Genomic DNA, 18,359 nt, shown 5'->3' on the forward strand with positions numbered 1-18,359 from the left:
TNCCCCCCCCCCCCCCCCCCCCCCCCCCCCCTTCTCTGAAACCTAACTAATATGGTTTATGTCCATATCGCCCCCTTCCCATATTCTCATTTTGCCCCTTCCAAATAAGGCCCTTTCCAATTCGCCCTTTTTCATTTTTCCCCGTTCCGATAGGGAATAATATATTCGTAGACTATAAATCCTTTTCTGCAATCTGGCAAAATTATTCTACCTTCGCATAAACACTCAGCAAAACAAGCCTACTACCTAATAAAAGATTGCGTGGTTGAAGTTAGATTGATTTTTAACGAGAGATATAAAATATGTTACGTGTGTTCATCGATTGTTCTAGCTTTATATACATACAGTATATATATATATATACATTAAATAATTAACTTTTACTAGGTCAAATAGACTGACTGCCATCAGGTGCGCTGGGGTGGGGGAGTGGAGGGGGGAGTGGTTGAGTGAAGGTGGGAGAGGCGGGAGTTTTCTTGCACTAGAGTGATTATTCGTTGAATGTATAGGCTTACATCTAAATTGTTTTCTCACATAATTTAACATTCATTTAGGGGAAAGTTCGGTTGTTACGAGTGATGGAGAAGGGGGGGGGGGGGGGGCTATTGCCGTTTGACGACCATTTAGGCGATGTTTCACTCTAGTTACCGTATGCACATAATATACGGTAATATACTGTACTAGTTTAAATAGATGACATGCTACTACTGGAGGAAAGGGGAGAGGGGGTCCTTGAGGGGGGGTCAGATCTGTAGGGGGATCTGTAGGGGACCTGAATCATTTCTGGGTCTGATTGTCATTGGAAGGAACGGTGGCAAATCTTAACACATGGATTAAACTACTTAATTTTCTATATATTTAACACGTGCGATTCATCAATTTGTTTTCTATTTTAACTCTCGGCTTTCACAACATTGGCTTTTATAATACTATATTACTAGCTGATCAACACTTCTCTACTGTTCTTCACGTACTGAATAATTGTGTGGTCGGTGAATGGTAAAATGCCCTTAAAGTGAAGAATACAGAACTATAATCATCAGTGGTCATCTAAAAAATTAGAATCTATTCCATCATATCGCCGTGCAGAAGAAACTGTATTTTGAATGTTGACAAAATGGACACGAGAGGGACACTTTCTCGGACTATACATGATGAATCGGCGATGCTTCACTGATTCATGGACACATGCTCAATGAGCTCGCTTACTTTGTACGGCTAAAGTTCAATTTTGGAAAGTTAAACCTCATCTCTTAAACTCTCGTTTATCTAAAACAACCGTCAGCAGCATGTGGTGAGCTCTGGTCAATTATGGACAGGTTCTCGGACTAAACTCGACTATAGGAGATTTTTTTTTATTTAGTTAGGAATCAAAAATAATCTTTAGTTAAACACACACTTTCTTGAGAAACGAAACGTTAAAATCAAATACTAGAATTGGTTGTCGTAGGCGGTTACATTATTAGAGGACAAGCTAAGATTTAAGACTATTGAAATAAATCGAATTGGACAAGGATTCAAGGCAAAGGTTATCTTCTGATCCATGGTCAAATGGCGGATGGAATTTTAAAAGAGCCTCACCAGATTACGAATAAGATCAATTGGCTTAAATGATAGATGCGACAATGACGTCATAATCTGGTGAACAAGTATTTTTCCCAGTAATTGCAAGAGCTATAGACGACGAACATGAAATATGAATGGTTCAAATTGAAGCTACAAGTGTCACCTTATCTTCATAATTTCAAGGTATTATGAACTCCTATTAACTAAAAACTTGCCCAATGAAGTCAAGGTATTGATCGGAATGGTGTCTCCCCCACCCCACCTCTATACACACGGATATTTGACAATTCCTTCAAGCCAAGCCTTCAAGAGTGCACTGAACTGTCCAAAATGAGTTTAATCCCAAAGACACATATTTTAAGATATTCAGATAAACTGAAGTATTTTGAGATAATAGAAAATGATAAAGCGTCTATTAGGTCATAGAGTCGCAGTTTTTAGATTCCGGAGATAGGAATAAAATTAACAAGTCAAGCGAGGAGAAGACATCAATTATACTGATATACCTCAAGAGAGACGCCGAAGGGACTAGGTCTATAAGAGGCTAGGTAAATTACGAGTAATAGGTGATAGGGTTTAAAAAGCAAACTGGACCGACACTCGAAAGCTCTGGTCGTGGCATTAGAGTGATTTATTTTTACTTTAACTTGAGAAAGATTCTAACCCATGACACCACCAGTAGGCGACAATCCAACTCACTATCTATACAGAGTTTTTCTATTCGAAATCGACTCACATGCAATAGACCTCTACACTGTAATGTACAGTCAAATCCTTTTTTTGTGCCAATGGCTGTAAACGCAACCCCCCCCCCCCCCGCCCCCACTCTGCATTTCATACTGTTTCATTTAATAATTCTTGCAACGAGATACGATCTTTTTGTTAAATAGTCTTGAATTGATATAGCTCTTTATAACCCAAAATCAAGATTTGAAAGATACGATAGAAGGGTCCTCTAAGGTATGATACGGATTCGCTAGTATAAAAGGTCTCAACCATTCGACTAAGTTGATACATTTATTAGCCTACCATGTTAATAATCGACACAGATTGTACTGGTATTTTATATATCTGTATTAATATGCAAATTATGCAATAATTGAAATTTGTTAGTTTTTTTTATTACGAGTACTATCAATTGAGTCCAAGTTGAAAATATTCCAGAAATTTTAATCAAATTGCCGAACTATGTTTAATTAAATTGCCGAACTATGTTTAATTATATTGCCGAACTATGGTCTTAGAATTGATGCTTCAATATGCAAAGTAAGCAGAATGTTGTATCTTTTCTAAAAAAAAATTATAATTTCATGATTACGTGTACAGTTACAGTTATTTGAAATAATGTTGATGTAGCTATACCATATATTTTAATCAAATTGCCGAACTTAAGTTTAATTAGATTGCCCAACTATGTTTTAAAATAAACACCATAAGATATTAATAATCTACCTTTACCGAGTTAATAAAGTTTCAATTTCCACCAAGTCTGATTTTCCTGCAGTGAAATTATAGTACACACTGCTCTACTTGTCTAGTATACCAGTTAGTATAGCCTAGCGTTATACCGGCCTCGTATACATACCGGTTTGTACCTTTAAATTTTAATTCATAGTCAAGTACTATTGTTAAATTCACAAAAATAAGAAAAACTCGTAGAATTTATTCCCTAGAAACACAATCTGAATCAAAATTTCAAAAACTATTGTCTTACCTTGAGATATATCCAAAAAGGCACAGAGAACTAAAAAGCAGACGATCCATAGGTCCGCCATTTTGGATTGAATGAAGGCCGCTTAAGGTAACAACAATTCACGTGAGACTCAGTACGCGATTTGCGAGTACAAATGATGATAGGTCTATATTTCAAGGAGGTTGTAATAACTGTTTATTTCGGGGGTGGATAGAAACTGGAAATGATTAATCTTGTTTACAAATTGACTAATTTTCGACTCCACCAAACGACTAATTGCAAAACTTTTATGACTAATTCGGCGGGAAATAGCTCGTGAATATTGGAAGACTTATTATTTGCATTGTCAGAATCAATAGAGTGGAGTTATTTTACAGCACACTGTAAATAAACACCTTGAAAAGGTAAAGAAACCTGAAGAAGAGTTGATAAAAATCAAAATATTCACTTTTAGACCAAAAATAAAAGGTGATCGGCACAGGTGTCTAGTTTCACTTGAATAGCTCGATGGATACATACGCGCACCTGCGCAAATATGCACGCGCATTATCAGTAAACTGTATGGTTATAGACCATGAGATTTGACCAAGTGTAAAATTTTTCAATATTCCTTTGGGGCATGGTTAAACGTACACACTTGTGCCCCTCATACACCGTACATCTATAATTAATCGGGCACGAGGAGGTGGTCATTGCCTATAAACAAATGGAGTTTTACGCTATATCTACATTATTGCCCCTTTTTGATCTAATGAATTGTAAATTTACCGGAAGAGTTGCATGGTTTCCTCTTTTTGGATAAGATATCCCGTAATCTAGCTTCACAGAATAACAATTCGAATTTTCGTCCAGTCAAACAATTAGGGTTACGGGTTTGGATACTATAATGCAGTCAACTTCTTCACCCCTCGTCCTCACCCCAATACAACCCCCCTCCCCAACCCACATCCCACATCTCAGTCCCAATAAATCAACCCCTACCGCCCCCTACCTTCCTGCCCCTCCCCATAGTTGTTTACGATTGATATACAACAATAAACAATGCAACAATAGACAGTAAGAAGTACCTATGTTCATACTAATTGTTTATCAATGCACTTTTTCTGATAATATCTAAGTTTAATTCTTGATGTAATAGATATGCTATAAGTATAAGTGGAATTTGGCAGATAATTGATTGGTACTATAGCAGCCAGTAACGGTAAAAGTACATTCTACAAACAACAAACTCATAAAGCTTTGCTGAAATGGTTAATAAAAAGAAATTGGAATATGAGGTAGGTTTGGGAGTTTGGTTATTCCTCTCCTAGATATAAATATGTAAATTGACCATTAAAATGGTTTGGGTGTTTGTAAAAGAAATCAACTAAAAAATTAATCAGATCGCAAATATGATTTGTATAAAGATAGGTTTGGGAGCGTGTAAATGAAGCATTCAAAATCGCAAATAAATAATCGCAAGTAAGAATATAGTTAGGTTTGGGAGTTTGTAAATCTACTTTACCCGACTGCCAAATATTGCGCAATTGCACAATCCCGGAATTGAAATATTTTGGCAATGTGTTACGGAAGATATCAGTTTAATATAATAATAAAACACGGTATAAACCCAGTATTCATTTCAATGCATCATTATCGCTATTCTGTGATTCACGTTTGATTGAGATATAACATTTAGTTTCACTAATTTACCAATAGGGTTCCATTACTTGATTTAAAGGGCCTTAACCAATATCTGAAAAGATCACGTGATCGATTTCTTTTGGGGTGTGAGGTTTGAACGAAACGGGACATTCTTTGTTAAGTTTTTTGAGAGTATGCTAAGAACCTTATGTCACTCCGAGAATTTCAGTTGTCAAGTAAAATACTGCAGACCAATGCTTTTGTGTAGTTATCTATTAGTAAGGGCACACACCTTCCAGTTCAAATCCAAAGCAGACTGTGGCACAATATTGGTTTATACGTCAAAAGCCCAATTTTGGAAATCCCCCCCCCCCCCCCCACCTTATTTAAACTTTCACTTTATTCTTTACATTTGGAAAACTAATAATGGTAAACTATTAATGGAAAACTATTAATGGTAAACTATTAATGGTAAACTATTAATGGTAAGAGCATCCTACACCTACTCCCACTCCCGTTTTGTGTATATCAGATGATATCTTCTCTTTAAAAGAAAGTTTTTACGAGTGACCTCTATACAGTCTAGACAATCTTGTTATATTCTAACCCCAACGCTCGGTTTAGTCCGAAACTTACTGACTCTTACCTAGATTCTGAAAACTATTTTGACGTTGTATTTCCTACGTATATGTTCCGCATTAGGGAAAAGGGCATTAGCCGATTAGATTATTGTCCCAACTGAATACCTCAAAAAATTTTGAAGTCAGTCACTTGGACCTGCATCACTGACAAGAGGAAAGCGAGAACGTATTCTCGAAAAGGCGTTTAGTGTTCCAGTCTTTTGATTGGTTAATCAATTAAATCGATTCAAAATTGGTTTTATTATCCAATCAGATTACTGTATTTCTTGAAATCTGAGTTTTTGAAGATAATGCCCAGGTAGTAAAATTAGAGTCAAATAATATCGGACTAGATCGTTTCTTATCCCGCACCTAGACTTTGTTTATCAAAATTATTTTTACGAGATGATTACATTATTGAAATATCAGGAATTATTCTCAGAAATTGAGAAGGATGATTGGCCAGGAAGATGCCAAGATTTCTCAGAATTTTTTACAACAGCATGATAAGAGTAAACAACCACACGTCAGTCTCGATCATTCAGCCAAAAAAACAAAACCTATGCAATAACATTAGAATGTCATTAAAGTGGCAATGTATACGAATTCGCTGCATATCAAATATGGATACAAAGCTATTAATGGCCAGTGGCGGCGCTAGCCTTCCGAGACTGGGGGCGGAAGCGTCTGAGAGGGTTCTCTCAATAGAATTATAGGAAAAAATGACACATATTTTGGAGAAAAAAGGTAGACATTTAGGTTTGTTGAAAATGAAGTGGGGTGCAAACCACTTTTCTAGGGGGACAAATGCCCCCATGTAACCCGCCGCCACTGCTAAAGGCGAATTTCCTACTCTACTGATACGAGTTCAAAATATATTTTCAGTTATTTCTAGCTAGGTTGAGGGCTGTCAACAGTTCTAAATACATAAGCTACTATTGTGAATACCTTAAGGTTGACCACCCCCACACCCGATCTTTAATTGATGTCCCCATACCCCACTCCTTCCTTTTTAGATGCCTCCACCCCACTTGTATACATGTTTAAGATGCCCTACCCCTCACCACTATCCGACTTATATTTCTCCCAACCCACCATTTGTAGATGCCCCTAACAACCTCATTCTTATAATAGATGTCCCCACACCCATCATTTTTCAAATGTTAAAAATATTCGTTAAGGGAGAAAATCATTTTTGTCTAATTCTATCAGGAATGATTTGTGCTCAATGTAGTACAATACAGGTTAGAAACCTTCAATTAAACCATTGTTTAAAAAGTGTTGATGAACAGTTATTTCCAGTCAGTTCGAAAATTCTTGATTGGTTACGTTCGATTTATCTACTAATTTAGGCTAGCTTCTATAGGGTTCTAAACAGATAGAAAGTCCGACCAATCGAACAAATCCTCAATATATTTACACTCTATTGTTTTAAATCTCAACTTGGATGTGAGCTGAAATCAGGGGTTAAGAAATAAAAGCTACTGTATGTAACCAAGGATTCATTGTTGAATCAAGAGGTTATAGGCTAAAGAACCTCGCTGGGAGAGACTTTCACCGTTATAAGGTATGTAATTGATGCTTATATTGTCTTTATTCGTTGAAAAAACGACAGTCGGATTATCAACCGAGGCCTCTTCAAGAAACATTGGTCTTTGGATAACCAAGGAAACTGGCGCTCTCCGGGTAAAATTTTTCTCCATTGATCATATATGTATGTAGACGTTCGTTCACTTTGTCGCTCACCTTGTTCACACAGTGTTTTCTTTCCATATTTCAGATTTTTACTCAGCCTGGTGGCACATGAGTGGCTTCGATGATAGATCCAATTCTAAATGGAAATAAATTTACGGAGGAAAAAAGTCTTATGAAAGGTAGGTGGGTGTAGGTGGGTGTTTGAGTAGGTTGGCTGGGTTCGTGTAGGAATATTTCCGGTGTGTGTTGGAACGAGGAGGCGATTAGAAGCGACGTACGGTTCTGCAAATCCCTGTTCCTTTGGAGAAAGGTTTATTGACGTGCTATCTCGCCCTCTGAGTCTCCGATATGACCGGTGGACGTATGGTGTCTGTGTGTTGGTACGAGGTTTAGTTGCCCCATTGCTCCGACTATGAGTCATCGACCAGTGAAGTGGATTAGCTGGTACCCTTGTTTTGGCCGAGACGGTTAGTGAGCGAATGATTCATTCCCTTGTATCCAGCTCATGTGCTGGTTTTGAGAGGGTCATGGAGGTGGCAAATTGGGTGGGCATAACACTGAAAGACGACCGGGATCCCGAGGCAGGGTCGCAGAATGCTAACGAAAGCCAAACTGGACTGGTGCATACTGGAGGTATGGGTTTCCTGGTGGTGTTAGGTGTGCTCTTAGGCTTGAGTAGGTGTTAGGGTCGGATTATTAGGCATGGTTTTGCTAATAATCAATGTTAGGTAGGGCATCATCTCAAATTGATATTAGCTCTATTGTAGCTACCCCTTGCACCCACATTCGTATCTCTCTCGTCAAAGTTAGGCTTGTGTAAGGTTCGATTAGGTTGCTCTTGATTTTGTGTTTGGTTTAACATAATTCTTTAGGTTGCTGGCCGGCAAATTATTTCCATCGATTTCCTTGTAGGACTTAGCTCGGCCATTAGGGCTAAGTTAGGGGCGTTAGGGATACGAGTGTGGGACCATGTGAGACTCTAAATCAAACTATACCATATAGTTTATAGAGATGATATTGACAGACTTGCTTAGAGACTTCGACTTTGAATTTGTGTTATGGCTGATAGGTTGGAGTTAGGGAATTGTTTTGAAAGTGTGTGATAGTGTGTGTTTGTATGTGTGTATATATTTATGTTTGACTGTCTACACATGCATGTGTTGAAGTCAAAGACATTGGTATGGAGCTGTCATGTTGTGTTTTTGCTGATGCTTCACTACTAATGATCTCTCTATTTTTCTGTAAGGTGGTATGGCAATGGCTATTCTATGCATAGAACGCCATTTGTATGGAGGATGTTGGCTCTCTGATACGGCGGTACGAATAAGAAGTGTGTAGGTGTAGGATTCGATTTAATCTTTTTTTAAAAGTAATTGTCATTAAGTTTTAATAAATTTCGATGTAAATTCTAATGGTTACATTCATATTTTGTATTTGATTGGTTGTAACGTTGCACAAAAGAGTCTGTTAGATGAGGGAATTTTACTCTTTCCTTTTTCCTTTTCCGTGCACTGTTGTGGTGGTGGCCAAGTACTAATAATAACCCAACCCCTCTAATGTTAACCCCGAAATTCCCGAAACTAACAGAAGCTTTTATTTTCCAATTCTTTCCCTTGGACGTTTATCTGCTTCCCTTGGTCGTTTGTATGGTTCCCTTGGTCGTTTATTTGGTTGCCTTGGACGAAGAATGTAACCACTTCTTTAAAGATAGGACTTTTTGCTAAGTGTTAGGGTATAGGGTTAATATTTTCAATTAATTTAAAGTATTAAAGTTTTTTATGATCACGATTGTTTTTCTTGAGTTGTTTCTTTTTGCATCTACATAATTATGATTTTTACTGAGTAATTTCATTTTTTCTATTTTCATAATATGATTTTTCCATTTTCATAATTTTGATTTTCACTGAGTAATTCGATTTTTTCTATTTTCATAATTTAGACTTTAATTAACTTGTTCCTTTTTTCATAATAACTTTTTGACACTTCACAGTAGGGATTTTAGTAATTTAAATTTTAAAGTGTTAAAGATAGGGTTCAGTTAGGTGCTAGGAGTAGGAATTTTAGTAATTTAAATGTTAAAGATAGGGCTCAGCTAGGTGCTAGGTGGTAGGAGTAGAATTAAAGACAGGGCTCAGCTAGGTGCTAGGATGCTTTAGGGTCAAGAACCGTCGCTCCTTTTCTGACCTGTTACTTTGACTGTTATGATAAAGATGTTCCAGGATATGCTTATCCTATACAACACTAGCTTTCATGTGATATCCTCATTACTGATTACTTCCCCCACTAGCAGTAAGATTACGACTACAGGAAGGACATGCTGATGATTTAAGAATGATGTGGTGCAATAGAACTTAATTTGGTGGCAGGGTATGCTTACTATACCTCCTCCCCTTTCCTACCTCCATTTTCATCAAGGCTGTAGAAAGAGCATGCTGACGCTCAATATTTGATGGTGTTGCAGGGTATGCTTACTCTGAATAAACACTGAGCTCACCCTAGACCCCCTCCCTTATTTACTTAATCATATAAATTGTTTTCAATAGTAACTAATTAAATTTTTTTAGTTGTAGGTACAAGAAACATCTTTAAATGAATAATAAATAAAATTTTCTTATATTGTTTTTTCTTTTCATTTTTCTCCTATTCGTTTTCCTGGTCGTTTCGATGTTAGGTTTTGTGTTTTCGGTCCTATATTTCACCTGCTCGGTACATGGTGTGCTGATCCCTTTCATTCTATTTTAGGTAACGGGTGGAAATAGTAACCAACGGCAACCAAACCAACGACAACCAAACCAAACCAACGACAACCAAACCAAACCAAACCAGAGAAGTTAAGTCAATCTCGTTTTACGGATATACTTCATAGTTTAATAGCTCAGATGTAGCAAATCTTGCTGCCTCCCCTACTCATATCTCTCACCAGTTAGGTTTGTATGAGGTTACCGTTAGGTTTCATCTTAGTTAATGATAATTCGTTTAGTGGTTGCCGGCCACATAATGATTCGTTTAACTTGTTTTCTGAATAATATAGGGCTATTATAGGGCTATGATAGGACTACGATAGAGGCGTTTGAGATTCGAGTATGGGACTAAGCAAGGTTCAAAATTTAAATATATTCCCCCGGATATTTTTAGTTATATCTGTTTGAGATATTTTGGGCCGACTTGTCTGGAAAGATGAGATGAGTGTTGAGAAGATGAGATGTGAAGAAGAGATGAGATTAGAAGAGATGAGATCTGCTGTTTCCATATTTTGTATTATAAGATAAAATGTGACTATGACATTAATGTTATTGAGATTTTACTGGCTATTAACTATGACTTTGATATGAATTTCAGAAAACATCCCCTGAATTCAATCAATGGTTTAGATATTGAGAAGCTGCGAGATCTACGCTATGGCTACCAGAAACCAGGCTTATCCGTAGGGTGTTGTGGTAAATAAAGATTTTTTTTCAATTATTCATAACCATGTATAACTATGCTCACCCTCTTGTGCTACACGCAATCTCATCCTCGAATCTCAACGTTCTGAGATTCTGTGTGGGGGTGTGTTAGGTTTGCTTAGGTTAGGATTTGTGTAGGGCTCACGTGGGTTTTGATTAGGTTCGTGTTAGGGATTGTAGGGATTAAACTTGCTTGTGTTAGGGTGATGTTAGGCTTGCATTGTTGGTTTAGTTCGTATGATCGAGATTTGTTGGCCAACAAATCACACAGGTACTGTAGGGCCAAGAGGTGTGAGATTGTACCTTGATTAGTAACAAAGGGGCTTGCATGTTAAACATGTATATGAATATTTTGGAAAAAAATTGTTATGCGCCGTGACATCACTATGTATTTCTATATACGTCCGAGTATAGCTTCCGAGGTGCTTTCGCATTAGGTCGGACACAGGCTCCCATTGATGTCCGAGACTCATCTATGGTTTTCCTGTCACTGTGGACGGAAGATTAACATGTCATAGTTATTAAATCTCTGTATATTGTATTGTATTGTATATTGTATTGTATGATAATATATAATATATTGTAACACCTTGTTTTTATTTAGTCTACACAATCCAACGTAACAACCCCCCACCCCACCCCCCTTTACGCCTTGATAAACAGCACATTTTTTAGAGAGTATTGGCAACTACTTTGACTTCAAACTGAACGAACAGTGGTAAAAGTGTTTTAAACACAGCATTTTCGGATATCCACACCACATCAACAAAGCCCCAAAAGAGAATGGAGGACGGAAGAAATGGTTTTGATGGACTGATAGTTAATGTTAGAAAACTGGTTAAATTACAAATATCAGATTGTCATTTAACATATTATCATATTATTAGCTATTTCAAAAAACAATCGACACTTCTGAAAACTTTCTAAAAAGCATAATTTTAGCTAGAAATAACGAAAATAGACTCGAGAATAGCATTATATGTACTTTACTATGGTCTTTTTATTGAAGTGAATAATCAGTGAAGACAAGAATATGGGAAATAGGTCAGTTAGATTTTGAGCATCAATCAGATATGATTCACACACATCCGACAAAGGACATGATATTACAAGAGAAATGACATATATTTTTATTGCAATTTCCGTTAAATCTGAATACAAGGGTGTGCGATAACAATTTTAGATCGTATTAGTATACAATAAAAAGGCCAAATCATAATTCTTTAATGTAAACGGAAAATGGTCGGAAATTGTGGTCGTGGGATTGTTATTGTAATATATATAAAACGTTAAATTTGGCGTAGTTTTGGGATAGGGTTGTTTTTATGTGCATTAATTTAAAAATGACATTGTAATATATATTCTTATATATAAAGATGTATATGTAAATCGTATGCCTTCAGTGGCGGAGCCAGGTTTACGTCCGAGGTGAGGCGAAATATCTCAGATTGCCCGAATTTCTAAACTAGTTATGAGATTTTTACTCGAAAAACTTGCTTTTCATGTGTATCGTTAGTTGGGGACACTTATAACATCAACAGCACCATTACAATTTTCAGTCAGGCGTCTCTGGTTCTCCAACTTCACTAAAACTAAGCATTTCACGACGTCACTTTCACAAAAGTCTTATAGAATATTAGTAGTTTTTGTGATAGTGTCGTCATAAAACGCTTATTTTTGGAATTGCAAGACCCATGGACGTCTGACTGAAGATTTAAAATGGTGCAAATCGGTGCTATGATGATATAACCGAAAGAAATTCAATTTTGAAGTCATAGAAGTGGGAGAGTTCCCAATATCTGTACAATATATTCAGTTAAACTCTTACAGGTAAAGATGTGTTTAGGGCTACACAGTGATATAATGTATTGTTGACAGACGTCGCGTGGAGTGTATTTGTTATGGTAATCAGCCTCAACATCTGAGTATCACTCGACAAGCATAACTATATCATTACAGAAATTTCAAATTCACTTCCTATGCAAATTTTCCGTAAATCGATAATTAAATTGCATACATCTGGTTTCAAATTCAATTACTATTGTATACCAAAATAGAGCTACTTCTAAGGCTGTACTTTATACTTGTAAATTGCCTTATTATTATTATTATTAAAACTGTGTGTTCTGTTATAGAAAGACAGATGACGAACCTTAAGCCATATCTAATTTATTTAAAAGTAATTCGGTCACAATGACTTTAATAAAGTTTCGTTTTCCTTTATTTTTGTTATAAGATATTTTGGCGACATACACCAATCTCACCTAACAGCCTGACATCGAACAACTAATCAACGAACATCTTGTTCAAGCACCTATCACCATACATCCTTACACCGAACAACTAATCATCGAAGACCATGTGATCGAACACCTTCATCACTTAAAGACCTTCATAAATCACCCAATCACCGACGAATACACCCTAACCGAATACCCATCACCCGTCACCAAATATAGACAAACCCTCAGTGAACACCTTTACATAATCACAAACAAGAATCGCCGACAATGTTTGGCACAATGTTAGCTTTCTGATGTCAGATTGCGAATCCTCCAACACTAAGGCCTTAGCGCAAAGAAAATTAGGCAAAGATTCACTTTTAAAACGACGACCAAACTTCAGAAGTATTTTTCATTCTTTTTTTTTGATCCACTAAGATTCCCTTGCCTTCGACCTTGACCAACAAAAACCCAAAACGTACAATATTTAACCATTCCGTTCCGTTTATGTCAGTACCAGACTGAGCGAGAAATTAAGGTATTTATTTATGCCAATGGTAGACAAACTACTCTATGATTTATTATGTTGTTTTAGTATAAACCATACAGCAACCGCCATTTCCGGTCACTAACTCAAGTACTCGAGACGTCCATTATACACTGATAAATAAACATTCTGGCTCTGAAATGCCAACCCTGACTGCGTTACCACAGCTATGTGCAGAAAACCCCCGTTTAATCTGAAATGCCAACACTGTCTTCGGTATAGCAACTATGCACAACAAAACCCCGTTTCATTTTATTTTAGAGAGTCAAAGCATAGAACAATACAGTTCTATGTGCAAACCAAGTCTTCGTTACCACAACAATGCGCAGAAAAGACCCGTTTAATCAGAAGCAAGAACTCCGTCTTCGTTATAGCAACTATTAATACACAGCTAACCCCGTTTAGTTGATTTTCGAAATGTAACTAACTACATCAGAACGCGCAGAAAATATATCTCTTCATTCCCGAAAAGCAAACAAAGTCCTAATAACAGCAACCATGTAACAGAGTCGTTTTGGGTGCTGGAAACTTGCATCGGACATTGGTCGGGGGTTCTTATTGCGGTTGGCGATTAAATGTCTGATGGTGGTAAATAAGTTATCTTTCCTTATTATTCCAGTCGATCCAGTTCTAAGAGGCTTGGACAAGGACCAGAAAGGATCCTCGTGAGCCTCAGTTATTAATCCTAAAAAGGGTGTTTCTTTCTTACAATTTTAGTTTGCTATATGGGTTGACGACATGATAATAATAATTTCTTGATAATGCTACAGGATAAAACAGATTAGATATCTATTACATGTATTCTATTTTAATGTATTGTGTCACCAGCAAAGTAAACTATCTCTGGTTAATTTATTGGTGTTGAATAAAGATTCATGTTTTTACACTAAGTTAAAATTTAAATTTCGGGGAAGGGAGTGTTTTACTTTTACAGTCGAGATTAGTTTTCAGATAATATATTATAATAAATTTTGAATATTTGAGTCTTTGTTAGAAGTATTACGAAATTCCATTTTTTAACATAATGAACCGTAATATAAGTAAAAACTACTTTAAACCTCTTCCAATGCCTTCTGTTAAATAGTAACTCGTTACTATATTCATGTTCCTGTTGGACTCTCATTTCATATACTGAAATTATATTATATTATTCAAACTAACTGCACAAACAATACTCTCTCACTAGAGGTTAAGCTTGTATGTCATAACATTACTTAATTGCAATGTTGCAACCTAAATTTCCTAACCACTTGTGAGGAATGTTTTGTTAAATGGATTGGTTGGACGGGAAACCGGAATGTTGCAAATAGACACTCTATGTAATTCCGATACACATACAAGGATCTAGATGTTTTCGAGCAAGCGATATTGCGATCGTATTGTCAATTATGTTAATTGTTGTTATTTAATTGATGGAGATCTACACGCCAAACGTGTATTCAGAACGTGCATAGAACAGGAGATGTTATAGATCTTTTGAAAACACTAGTTGCAGTCGCAGTGTTGCAGCTTAAAAAGGGGGAGTGTCTTTTCGTTTCCTTTGACAACGAAAACCAATTTCTCAAATTGATGGCAATCGATGTTAATTTTTCTGCGAGTTATTTTGTTCTGGTTGATAATCAATAAAACAGACTAAATCCTGGCAATGATTCCATTGATTCTAGATTGGAATAATCTGATTATTTAAAGACGTCTGGAAGAAGTGTCAGCCATGACCTTGATCTTGATGAGATTTACCAGCCTCACCCAGTAACGCCTAATGTATAGAGAGAAGGGGAATTAAGGCTATAGTTCCTTGTAATTGGAACTTATTGGCAGAGGGGCAAATCTACTTCACCGTAATCAACTTAAATAACATGCAACAGGCATTTGTTATTTGCACAAATTTAACCTCCAGATTGATTGGACCAGGGCAGAATGGCATATCCACCTCACCGTAATCACCTGGGTTGAAGAGGTGAATCAGGCAGTTGGTGGTCATAAATCACGAGTTAACGAGAAACAATATGGTCAAGCTGGTCGCCTGGTATACTGGATAATGTCACGAGGGTTTCACTGTGGTCAGTTTGGCCGTTCTATAAAACAATCGACCTTCACTGACCATTATAGCCATTCAAGATAAGCCAAATTAGTCGAATTTCTTGTCGTGCTTAAAATAGGGAGGATGTGAATTTTGGATAATGTAAAATGTAACATGCCATCCTATCCTGCATTGTTTCTTGGGTGAGGCCCCTCTTATGTGTCTTGGTTCAAGGTAGCTAAGCCACTGGCTGTTCTATAATACAATAATCTTGAACTGACCATTATAGCCTACCTAAAAGCTATTTGGTCAAATTAGTCGATCCCAGTAAAGGGATGGGGTAGAAAACATAATGGATTTCTCTCCCATACCAAGAAGCATTTTATCATGCTTTGGATTTCACATTCTGTTTGATGAAGTGAATTTAACTTACCTCTTGATGCGGTGATTTTCTTGTAGCCTACCTCTTGTACCAGTTTTAATATAAGTTCTTTGAGACATCGGCCTAAAAAGGGAAATGCGTAAATATTATTGTTAACGTAGACTACATTAGGCCTATAAGGTGGGTCGGTGAAAAAGGGTTGGGTAGGGAAGGTGGGGGTGGGGGGTCTAGAGGAACAGTGCGAGGACAGAAGATAGGTCCTTCCATCGCCTACTGCCCTTGGCTCAGAAATTATAGGCCTAGTAACTAAGATTAGCCTAGACTACTTTTGACACCCTCACGATAGACTACATGGATAGGCCTAGGCTACATGAAATTAAAATTAATATTCAGAACCTCTATGCAAGCTACCACCAGATGTATCAAGTCTCGAGTGTCAGGCACTAAAAACTGACCATGGAAAATTTAGGAGGAAATTAGAGATAAAAAAAATCAACGCGAAAATCAACAACTGTCATTTAAACACTAACAATTTGATGAGTATTCCTAAACAATTTTAAAAAATGAAACTTTTTCTCTCGAAAAAAGCTTGAATTTCCAAAATCGACATCAAAACGACGACCCATTTCTGATTTTTCGAAGCGAATATTATCGCGATTAAGCAAGAAGGTTTGATTTGCCACTAATAATCGTGATTTTGGGGTTTGATTAAGATATTTTAGGATTTCCGAATAGGCCAAGTCACTGTAGCACTAGGCCTGTCTCTTGTTAGCGAACCCCTCGTTTACGGATCTACATTTCTATGTACAAAACAGAAAAAAAGGTTTTCTAAAAGATCGATGTATAATAATTGTGCTCACTTGGAATTATAAAGCAATTGTTTCCTTCGCCATTAGACAGAAAATAGGTTGAAAATAAAAGCTTTCAATCTACAAGGTTGTGTCTGCGATTTAGCCATTTATTTTGAGTCGACCAAGGGGAAGTAACTCTCGTCTTACTTAAATCCTACAGACTACAACGAACTTACACATTTTATAACAATGGCCACTGTAAACATACCACCATTATTATTCGTTTGAACTCTATGAAAGGAATGCGGAGATATGGTCCACAAGGTCGATTGCTCGTGTTTCAGACGGATTCTTCTAATTACATAATTTTCTCGATTTAACAAGTTGCACTAGCTTATTAGGCATAAGATTGAAACCATTTGTAATTTCCAAAAGAATGTACCGGTACAATCTTTAATAAGCAAAGACAATGGCGTTTCTTTTGCGGCACCCCAACCCCCTCTCCAATTCTTAATCATTTAATGATTGCCTCTGAGCATGCTTGAAAAATTATGTCGTCCCTTGTCATCAGACCTTATGTTGGAATGAAAATCCAAACCTGTAGATATAGGACCAGTGGTGGGGCAGGATGTCTAACTGGGTAAGCCTGGCTAAGCCACCCCAAATTCAAGTAACACAAAATGCTACGAATATATATGATTTATGATGCTTGTGTATATACATATCATACAATTATTATAAAGTTATTATATAATTCAAACTTTACATAACAGTATTTATATTATCTTATATATTTAACAATAAACTTACACCTTGTTATACATATATTATCACTTCACTCTTATAATATATATCTTTAACTTCCATACTTGGTGGACCATCATTGTTTCAAGGGATTCTAAATAAGTTGTCTACATTTCTTATGTGTATCAGGGACACTGATATCATCAATTTGTACCATTCAAAAGTCGTCTGCGGTTCCTGAAATTCTACTTAAACTAACCACAGACGTCTGATTGAAAAATGGAATGGTGCAAATTGATGCTATCAGTGATACATATAACAATTTTAGAAAACCTCTTCTTTACAATCACTTTAAAGAAATATCATTGTAGGGATTTTGTCCTATAATTTTGCATCAATTATTTTGTGGAATAACATTATTCAAATATATTATTACATCATATCATAAGGCACAAGGAAAATAATATAATCAATTCAAAAATAAATCAATTTCAAGGGATACCACCCTTTAATTTCATACTCATTATTTTTTAATATTATTCAAAGTCTAGTGCTATCAAGGCACAAGGCACATAGAATTATAATCTGAATCTCATTTTAAAGGGATATTACCCCATTAGTAAATACATAATTAGTAATTGCATTTATATGCAAGAGGTATGTTAGACAAGTTCACTTCCGCAAGCACTGGCTATTGAATCACCTGATTTAAAATCTATTATACATAGATATACAATGAAATATAAAATTTCGAAATTATTTGTGCGCTTTTTACTATGAATACGGTATATAATATAATACATATATCAAGACCTTGTTTTTACACATGTACAGAAAAATGTTACCATTTACTATGAGTAAAATCTTATTAGCAGTTAATATTATACGTAAATATACACCCTTTTGTACAGAAAAACTATATACCATCCAAAAAAAAGAGGATTACATATAAACTTTTCAAAAATAAAGAACCAAAATGAACACAAAGACCATTCAATGTAAGCATTCTC

Source organism: Lottia gigantea (assembly GCF_000327385.1).
Source record: "Lottia gigantea unplaced genomic scaffold LOTGIsca_24, whole genome shotgun sequence".
Taxonomy (NCBI): Eukaryota; Metazoa; Mollusca; class Gastropoda; family Lottiidae; genus Lottia; species Lottia gigantea.